Here is a 10,785-nt window from a genome sequence, read left to right as displayed (position 1 = left end):
AATCCCTCTTCAGTCAGAAAGGATACTTTTTAAAGTATGCTTGCTTCAGCTGTCTTAAAGTATTTTCATTGTAGTTCAGTAAAGGTTGAAGTAGTGACTGCAGTAAGCCCAGTGGTGGAAATAGTTGTATTGCTGGGTTCGTGTCCAGAGCTTCCAACAATGTGTGCTGATTGAACCAAACTAATAGTTGGAGAATGCGTATCATCGATCACGCTACATCTCGCATGCTAAGCAAGCACTCTACCATTTGAGCTAATCCCCCTTTGCCACCAAAAGAAGTAGGAAATCTCAATGACCGCACTGCCAAATCCCTCGTCAGTAAGAAAGGATACTTTTTTTAAAAGTATGCTTGCTTCAGCTGTCTAAAAATATTTTTCATGGTGGTTCAGTAAAGGTTGAAGTAGTGACTGCAGTAAGCCCAGTGGTGGAAATAGTTGTATAGCTGGGTTCGTGTCCAGAGCTACTCCAACAATGTGTGCTGATTGAAAACTAAATTAGTTAATCCACGGTAGTATTAGAGGATGCGGCTACCATTTGATCTGATCGTCCGCTACCTGTTTCTAAGACAATCAGTGTAGCCCAGTTTTTGTATTACTGGGTTCGTGTTTGCCTAAACATTTTTTCATGGTAGTGCTAAACGTCTACCATTTGAGCTAATCCCCTGTGCCTCCAAAAAGAAGTAGGAAATCTCAATGGTTTGTTTTGCCAAATCCCTCTTCAGTAAGAAAGGAACCAAAAAAGTATGCTTGCTTCAGCTGTCTAAAAATATTTTCATGGTAGTTCAGTAAAGGTTGAATTAGTGACTGCAGTAAGCCCAGTAGTGGAAATAGTTGTATTGCTGGGTTCGTGTCCAGAGCTACTCCAACAATGTGTGCTGATTGAACCAAAACTAATTAGTTGGAGAATGCGGGCATCGATCCCGCTACCTCTCGCATGCTACCATTTGAGCTAATCCCCCTGTGCATTCAACGCTCTCCAAACCATTTGAGGATACTTTTTTTAAAGTATGCTTGCTTCATCCCCCTGTGCCTCCAGTAAAGAAGTAGGAAGCCCAGTGGTGGAAATCTCCAACAAATGACCGCACTGTACCTCTCAAATGCGAGCCTCTACCATTTGAGCCGTGCCTCCAACAAGAAGTAGAAATTCTCAATGGATACTTTTTTTTAAAAGTATGCTTGCTTCAGCTGTCTAAAAATATTTTTCATGGTAGTTCAGAAGGTTGAATTAGTGACTGCAGTAAGCCCAGTGGTGGAAATAGTTGTATTGTTGGGTTCGTGTCCAGAGCTTCTCCAACAATGTGTGCTGATTGAACCAAACTAAATAGTTGGAGAATGCGGACATCGATCCTACCTCTCGCATGCTAAGCGAGCGCTCTACCATTTGAGCTAATCCCCCTTTGCCACCAAAAAGTAGTAGGAAATCTCAATGACCGCACTGCCAAATCCCTCGTCAGTAAGAAAGGATACTTTTTTTAAAGTATGCTTGCTTCAGCTGTCTAAACATATTTTTCATGGTAGTTCAGTAAAGGTTGAAGTAGTGACTGCAGTAAGCCCAGTGGTGGAAATAGTTGTATTGCTGGGTTCGTGTCCAGAGCTACTCCAACAATGTGTGCTGATTGAACCAAAATAATTAGTTGGAGGATGCGGGCATCGATGTCTACCTCGCATAGCAAGCGCTCTACCATTTGAGCTAATCCCCTGTGCCTCCAAAAGAAGTAGGAAATCTCAATGACCGCACTGCCAAATCCTCTTCAGTCAGAAAGGATACTTTTTTAAAGTATGCTTGCTTCAGCTGTCTTAAAATATTTTTCATGGTAGTTCAGTAAAGGTTGAAGTAGTGACTGCAGTAAGCCCAGTGGTGGAAATAGTTGTATTGTTGGGTTCGTGAGAGCTTCTCCAACAATGTGTGCTGACTGAACCAAACTAAATAGTTGGAGAATGCGGACATCGATCCCGCTACCTCTCGCATGCTAAGCGAGCCCTACCATTTGAGCTAATCCCCCTTTTGCCTCCAAAAAGAAGTAGGAAATCTCAATGACCCACTACCAAATCCCTCGTCATTAAGAAAGGATACTACTTTTTTTAAAGTATGCTTGCTTCAGCTGTCTAAAAATATTTTTCATGGTAGTTCAGTAAAAGTTGAAGTAGTGACTGCAGTAAGCCCAGTGGTGGAAATAGTTGTATTGCACTTAGTGTCCAGAGCTACTCCAACAATGTGTGCTGATTGAACCAAATCTAAGAAGTTGGAGGATGTCGATCCCGCTACAACTACAGACCGATCTGCTGCCTTCATTTAAAGCTAAAACATACCACTGTCCCAGTGGTGGAAATAGCACTTTGTTCGTTCTCTCCAAAAAGAATTAGTTGGTGACTGCAACTGCCATTTGAAAGCCCGTCATTAAGACCTCAAACTGTTTTTGTTGCTTCAGCTGTCTAAAAGTATTTTTCATGGCTTCAGCTAATAGTTGTCTAAGTGACTGCAGTCCAACAATAAGTTTGAGCTCCTCCAAAAATGTGCAGTTAAACCAAGAATAGAGGATGCGGGTATCGATCCCGCTACCTCTCAGCATGCTAAGAGCACTCTACCATTTGAGATCCCCCTGTGCCTCCAACAAGAAGTAGGAAATCTCAATCGCACTGCCAAATCCCTCTTCAGTCCAGAAAGGATACTTTTTTTAAATTATGCTTGCTTCAGCTGTCAAAAGTATTTTTCATGTAGTTCAGTAAAGGTTGAAGTAGTGACTGCAGTAAGCCCAGTGGTGGAAATAGTTGTATTGTTGGGTTCGTGTCTAGAGCCAACAGCTCCAACAATGTGTGCTGATTGAACAAACTAAGTAGTTGGAGAATCGGACATCGATCCCGCTAACCTCTGCATGGCTAAGCAGCGCTCTACCATTTGAGATCAGTTGCCACCAACAAGAAGTAGGAAATCTCAATTTCACTGCCATCCTCAGTGGATACTTTTTTTTAAAGTACTGTCTTAAAATATTTTTCATGGTACTTAAGTATGGCCCAGTTTGATTTGTTTGATCGTTCCAGCTACTCCAACAATTTGTGCTATTGAACCAAAATAAGCAGGGCACGATACCCCAATGGTAGCGCTCTACCATTTGATATCCCCTTTGTCAAAAAGAAGTAGGAAATCTAAGACTTTTTTAAAGTATCATTGTAGTCAGTAAAGGTTTGAAAGTGATCCAGTGAGTTTGTTTTCTGTCCAGGTTCGTGCTGAGGCAACAATCCATGGTGCTGAAAATAGTTATGACTTAGTGCTAGCTCCCCTACCATTTGAATAGGAAATCTCAATGAGCACTTCACTGTTGAACTAGTTGCAGTAAGCCCAGTGGTGGAAACGGTTTGTTTTGTTTCCAGAGATCCAACAATGTGTCTGATCAACTAAGTAAGAGGATAGCTCGATCCCATACCTCTCGCAGCTAAGAGCACTCTACCATTTGGGCTAATCACCCTGTGCCTCCAAAAAGAAGTAGGAAATCTCAATGACCGCACTGCCAAATCCTCGTCAGTAAGAAAGGATACTTTTTTAGTATGCGGAGCTGTCTAAGATATTTTTCATGGTAGTTCAGTAAAGGTTGAAGTAGTGACTGCAGTAAGCCAGTGGTGGAAATAGTTGTATTGCTGGGTTCGTGTCCAGAGCTACTCCAACAATGTGTGCTGATTAAACCAAACTAACATAGTTAGAGGATGCGGGTATCGATCCTCTACCTCTCGCATGCTTTCATGCACTCTACCATTTGAGCTAATCCCCTGTGCCTCCAAAAGAAGTAGGAAATCTCAATGACCGCACTGCCAAATCCCTGTCAGTAAGAAAGGATACTTTTTTTAAAGTATGCTTGCTTCAGCTGTCTAAAAATATTTTTCATTAGTTCAGTAAAGGTTGAATTAGTGACTGCAGTAAGCCCAGTGGTGGAAATAGTTGTACTGGGTTCGTGTCCAGAGCTACTCCAACAATGTGTGCTGATTTAACTTTGGAGAATGGGATAACAGATCCCGGTAATGGAGTCTCATTGCATTAGCGAACGCCTACCATTTGAGCTAATCCCCTTTGCCTCAACAAGAAGTGAAATCTCAATGACCGCACTTTGCTTCAGCTGTCTCCACATATTTTTCATTAGTTCAGGTTGAATTAGTGACTGCAGTAAGCCCAGTGGTGGAAATAGTTGTATTGCTGGGTTCGTGTCCAGAGCTACTCCAACAATGTGTGCTGATTGAACCAAAATAATTAATGCGGAACATCGAATGATGCCGTGCTCTACCATTTGAGCTAATCCCCCTGTGCCTCCAAAAAGAAGTAGGAAATCTCAATGACCGCACTGCCAAATCCTCTTCAGTCAGAAAGGATACTTTTTTTAAAGTATGCTTGCTTCAGCTGTCTTAAAGTATTTTTCATGGTAGTTCAGTAAAGGTTGAAGTAGTGACTGCAGTAAGCCCAGTGGTGGAAATAGTTGTATTGTTGGGTTCAATCCCAGCTTCTCCAACAATGTGTGCTGACTGAACCAAACTAAATAGTTGGAGAATGCGGACATCGATCCCTCTACCTCACGCATGTTGAGCTAATCTACCATTTGAGCTAATCCCCTGTGCCTCAAAAAGAAGTAGGAAATCTCAATGACCGCACTGCCAAATCCCTCGTCAGTAAGAAAGGATACTTTTAAAAGTATGCTTGCTTCAGCTGTCTAAAAATATTTTTTTAGTTCTGCAGTAAGCCCAGTGGTGGAAATAGTTGTATTGCTGGGTTCGTGTCCAGAGCTACTCCAACTGCTGTTGAACCAAAAAATAGTTGGAATGCGGGCATCGATCCCGCTACCTCAGCTCTACCATTTGAGCTAATCCCCCTGTGCCTTCAAAAAGAAGTAGGAAATCTCTATGACCGCACTGCCAAATCTCTTCAGTCAGAAAGGATACTTTTTTTAAAGTATGCAGCTGTCTTAAACATATTTTTCATTGTAGTTCAGTAAAGGTTGAAGAGTGCTAAGAAGTGGTGTGAAATTAGTTGATTAAACCAAGTAGTTGTGGGTTCGTGTCCAGAGCTTCCAACAATGTGTGTGCTGATTAAATAAATAGTTGGATGGTATCGATGGAGCACCTCTTGCATGCTAAGCGAGCACTCTACCATTTGAGCTAATCACCCTGTGCCTCCAAAAGAAGTAGGAAATCTCAATGACCGCACTGCCAAATCCCTCATTAAGAAAGGATACTTTTTAAAAAAAGTATGCTTGCTTCAGCTGTCTAAAAATATTTTTCATGGTAGTTCAGTAAAGGTTGAATTAGTGACTGCAGTAAGCCCAGTGGTGGAAATAGTTGTATTGCTGGGTTCGTGTCCAGAGCTACTCCAACAATGTGTGCTGATTGAACCTAAGTAGTTGGAGAATGCAGGCATCGAATCAATATTTCTCGCATGCTAAGCAAGCGCTCTACCATTTGAGCTAATCCCCTGTGCATTTCAACAAGAAGTAGGAAATCTCAATGACCGCACTGCCAAATCCCTCTTCAGTCAGAAAGGATACTTTTTTTTAAAGTATGCTTGCTTCAGCTGTCTTAAAGTATTTTTCATTGTAGTTCAGTAAAGGTTGAAGTAGTGACTGCAGTAAGCCCACTATTGTAAAGTGGCTGTTCCACTGTCAGATGGAAATAGTTGTCTGGAGCTTCTCCAACAATGTGTGCTGATGAACCAAACTAAATAGTTGGAGAATAAGCATCGTACCATTTGAGCTGTCTCCAACAAACCGCACTGTGTCATTGATACTATGCTTGCCAGCTGTCTAAACATATTTTTCATGGTAGTTCATAAAGGTTGAAGTAGTGACTGCAGTAAGCCCAGTGGTGGAAATAGTTGTATTCGTTCGTGTCCGCTACTCCAACTGCTAAACCAAGCAGTTGGAGGATGCGGGTATCGATCCCTCTAATGCTAAGCGAGCACTCTACCATTTGATAATCACCCTGTGCCTCCAAAAAGAAGTAGGAAATCTCAATGACCTCACTGCCAAATCCCTCTCGATAAGAAAGGACACTTTGACCGCACTTCAGCTGTCTAAAAATATTTTTCAAGTTCAGTAAAGGTTGAAGTAGTGAAGTAAGCCCAGGATATTGTTGGGTTCGTTCCAGAGCTACTCCAACAATGTGCTGATTGAACCAAAATAATAGTTGGAGGATGTGGGATGCTTGCTTTTTAGTGCATCCTTTATGCTTGCTTCAGCTGTCTTAAACATATTTTTCATTGTAGTTCAGTAAAGGTTGAAGTAGTGACTGCAGTAAGCCCAGTGGTGGAAATAGTTGTATTGCTGGGTTCGTGTCCAGAGCTACTCCAACAATGTGTGCTGATTGAACCAAACTAAGTAGTTGGAGAATGCGGGCATCGATCCCGCTACCTCTCGCATGCTAAGCGAGCGCTCTACCATTTGAGCTAATCCCCTGTGCCTCAAAAGAAGTAGGAAATCTCAATGACCGCACTGCCAAATCCCTCTTCAGTAAGAAAGGATACTTTTTTAAAAGTATGCTTGCTTCAGCTGTCTAAAGTATTTTTCATGGTAGTTCAGTAAAGGTTGAAGTAGTGACTGCAGTAAGCCCAGTGGTGGAAATAGTTGTATTGTTGGGTTCGTGTCCAGAGCTACTCAACAATGTGTGCTGATTGAACCAAACTAAGTAGTTGGAGAATGCGGTATCGATCCCGCTACCTCTCGCAAGCTCTACCATTTGAGCTAACCCCTGTGCCTCCAAAAAGAAGTAGGAAATCTCAATGACCGCACTGCCAAATCCCCTCAGTAAGAAAGGATACTTTTTTTAAAGTATGCTTGCTTCAGCTGTCTAAAAATATTTTTCATGGTAGTTCAGTAAAGGTTGAATTAGTGACTGCAGTAAGCCCAGTGGTGGAAATAGTTGTATTGCTGGGGGTTCTGGTTTTGTCAACAATGTGAGCTGACTCCAACAATGTGTGCTGATTGAACCAAAGCTCTACCATTTAGTTGTGAGAAATCTCAATGGCACTGCATCGATCCCTTGCTACCTCTAAACATATTTTTCATGCTAAAGAAAGTGACTGCTCCAGTGGTGGAAATAGTTGTATTTGAGCTCTCCAACCTGTGCTCCAAAAGAAGTAGGAAATCTCAATGACCGCTTAATGCCACCAAAAGAAGTCAGGAAAAGATGAAACTCAATAAGCCCATTGGTGGAAATAGTTGTATTGCTGGGACCGCAGAAACTGCCAAATCCCTCTTTCAGTCAGAAAGGATACTGTGCTTTTTTTTAAAAGTATGCTTGCTTCAGCTGTCTTAAAGTATTTTTCATTGTAGTTCAGTAAAAAGTTGAAGTAGTGACTGCAGTAAGCCCAGTGGTGGAAATAGTTGTATTGTTGGGTTAGTGTCCAGAGCTACTAAACAATGTGTGCTGTGAACCAAACTAATAGTTATGCGGGGATCCCGCTACCTCTCGCATGCTAAGCAAGCACTCTACCATTTGTTTCTGTGCCTCAAAAAGAAGTAGGAAATCTCAATGACCGCACTGCCAAATCCCTGTCAGTAAGAAAGGATACTTTTTTTTAAAGTATGCTTGCTTCAGCTGTCTAAAATATTTTTCATGGTAGTTCAGTAAAGGTTGAATTAGTGACTGCAGTAAGCCCAGTGGTGGAAATAGTTGTATTGCTGGGTTCGTGTCCAGAGCTACTCCAACAATGTGTGCTGATTGAACCAAAATAATTAGTTGGAGAATGCGGGCATCGATTCTACCTCTCGCATGCTAAGCAAGCGCTCTACCATTTGAGCTAATCCCCTGTGCATTCAACAAGAAGTAGGAAATCTCAATGACCGCACTGCCAAATCCTCTTCAGTCAGAAAGGATACTTTTTTAAAGTATGCTTGCTTCAGCTGTCTTAAAGTATTTTTCATTGTAGTTCAGTAAAGGTTGAAGTAGTGACTGCAGTAAGCCCAGTGGTGGAAATAGTTGTATTGTTGGGTTCGTGTCTGGAGCTTCTCCAACAATGTGTGCTGATTGAACCAAACTAAATAGTTGGAGAACTGGACATCGATCCCGCTACCTCTCGCAAGATTTGAGCTAATCCCCCTTGCCTCCAACAAGAAGTAGGAAACTCAATGACCGCACTGCCAAAATTAGATACTTTTTTTTGCTTGCTTCAGCTGTCTAAAATATTTTTCATGGTAGTTCAGTAAAGGTTGAAGTAGTGACTGCAGTAAGCCCAGTGGTGGAAATAGTTGTATTGCTGGGTTCGTGTCCAGAGCTACTCCAATGCTGATTGAACCAAGCTAAGTAGTTGGAGAATGCGGTATCGATCTCTACCTCTCGCATGCTAAGCGAGCACTCTACCATTTGTGCTAATCACCCTGTGCCTCCAAAAAGAAGTAGGAAATCTCAATGACCGCACTGCCAAATCCCTCGTCAGTAAGAAAGGATACTTTTTTTAAAGTATGCTTGCTTCAGCTGTCTTAAAGTATTTTTCATTGTAGTTCAGTAAAGGTTGAAGTAGTGACTGCAGTAAGCCCAGTGGTGGAAATAGTTGTATTGTTGGGTTCGTGTCCAGAGCTACTCCAACAATGTGTGCTGATTGAACCAAAGTAAATAGTTGGAGAATATCGTTGTACCTCTCGCATGCTAAGCAAGCGCTCTGAGCTAATTGTTGTAGGAAATCTCAATGACCGCTGCCAAATCCCTCGTCAGTAAGAAAGGAATGTATGCTTGCTTCAGCTGTCTAAAAATATTTTTCAAAGTAAAGGCTGAAGTATAAGCCCAGTGGTGGAAATAGTTGTATTGCTGGGTTCGTGTCCAGATCCAACTCTACTAATTAGTTGGAGAATGGGCATGCTACCTCTCGCATGCTAAGCGAGCACTCTACCATTTGGGATAATCACCCTGTGCCTCCAAAAAGAAGTAGGAAATCTCAATGACCGCACTGCCAAATCCTTTGTCAGTAAGAAAGGATACTTTTAAGCCCAGTGGTGGAAAAGTATGCTTGCTTCAGCTGTCTAAAAATATTTTTTCATGGTAGTTCAGTAAAGGTTGAATTAGTGACTGCAGTAAGCCCAGTGGTGGAAATAGTTGTATTGCTGGGTTCGTGTCCAGAGCTACTCCAACAATGTGTGCTGATTGAACCAAAATAATTAGTTGGAGAATGCGGGCATCGATCCCGCTACCTCTCGCATGCTAAGCAAGAAGCGCTCTACCATTTGAGCTAATCCCCTGTGCATTCAACAAGAAGTAGGAAATCTCAATGACCGCACTGCCAAATCCCTCTTCAGTCAGAAAGGATACATTTTTTTGCCCAAAAAAAAGTATGCTTGCTTCAGCTGTCTTAAAGTATTTTTCATGGTAGTTCAGTAAAGGTTGAAGTAGTGACTGCAGTAAGCCCAGTGGTGGAAATAGTTGTATTGTTGGGTTTAGTGTCTGGAGCTTCTCCAACAATGTGTGCTGACTGAACCAAACTAAATAGTTGGAGAATGCGGACATCGATCCATGCTACCTCTCGCTTGCTCCAAAAACTTAGGAAATCTCAATGAGCACTCTACCATTTGAGCTAATCCCCCTGTCACTGGTAGTTCAAAAAGAAGTAGGAAAGCCCAGTGGTGGAAAATGACTGGGTTCGTGCACTGCCAAATCTGATTGAACCTCGTCATTAAGCAAGGATACTTTTTTTAAAGTATGCTTGCTTCAGCTGTCTAAACATATTTTTCATGGTAGTTCAGTAAAGGTTGAAGTAGTGACTGCAGTAAGCCCAGTGGTGGAAATAGTTGTATTGCTGGGTTCGTGTCCAGAGCTACTCCAACAATGTGTGCTGATTGAACCAAGCTAAGTAGTTGGAGGATGCGGGTATCGATCCCGCTACCTCTCGCATGCTAAGCTGTGCCTCCAACTCTACCATTTGGGATACTTTTTTTAAATAATCACCCTGTGCCTCCAAAAAGAAGTAGGAAATCTCAATGACCGCACTGCCAAATCCCTCGTCAGTAAGAAAGGATACTTTTTTTAAAGTATGCTTGCTTCAGCTGTCTAAAAATATTTTTCATGGTAGTTCAGTAAAGGTTGAATTAGTGACTGCAGTAAGCCCAGTGGTGGAAATAGTTGTATTGCTGGGTTCGTGTCCAGAGCTTACTCCAACAATGTGTGCTGATTGAACCAAAAATTAGTTGGAGAATGCGGGCATCGATCCCGCTACCTCTCGCATGCTAAGCGAGCGCTCTACCATTTGAGCTAATCCCCTGTGCCTCCATTCAAAAGAAGTAGGAAATCTCAATGACCGCACTGCCAAATCCCTCGTCAGTAAGAAAGGATACTTTTTTTAAAAAGTATGCTTGCTTCAGCTGTCTAAAAGTATTTTTCATGGTAGTTCAGTAAAGGTTGAAGTAGTGACTGCAGTAAGCCCAGTGGTGGAAATAGTTGTATTGTTGGGTTAGTGTCCAGAGCTTCTCCAACAATGTGTGCTGATTGAACCAAACTAAATAGTTGGAGAATGCGGGCATCGATCCCGCTACCTCTCGCATGCTAAGCGAGCGCTCTACCATTTGAGCTAATCCCCTGTGCCTCCAAAAAGAAGTAGGAAATCTCAATGACCGCACTGCCAAATCCCTCGTCAGTAAGAGAGGATACTTTTTTTAAAGTATGCTTGCTTCAGCTGTCTAAACATATTTTTCATGGTAGTTCAGTAAAGGTTGAAGTAGTGACTGCAGTAAGCCCAGTGGTGGAAATAGTTGTATTGCTGGGTTCGTGTCCAGAGCTACTCCAACAATGTGTGCTGATTAAACCAAGCTAAGTAGTTGGAGGATGCGGG

This window comes from Oncorhynchus masou, unplaced genomic scaffold (genome assembly GCF_036934945.1).
Source record: "Oncorhynchus masou masou isolate Uvic2021 unplaced genomic scaffold, UVic_Omas_1.1 unplaced_scaffold_3117, whole genome shotgun sequence".
Lineage (NCBI taxonomy): Eukaryota > Metazoa > Chordata > Actinopteri > Salmoniformes > Salmonidae > Oncorhynchus > Oncorhynchus masou.
Note: the sequence above shows the minus strand (reverse complement) of the source record.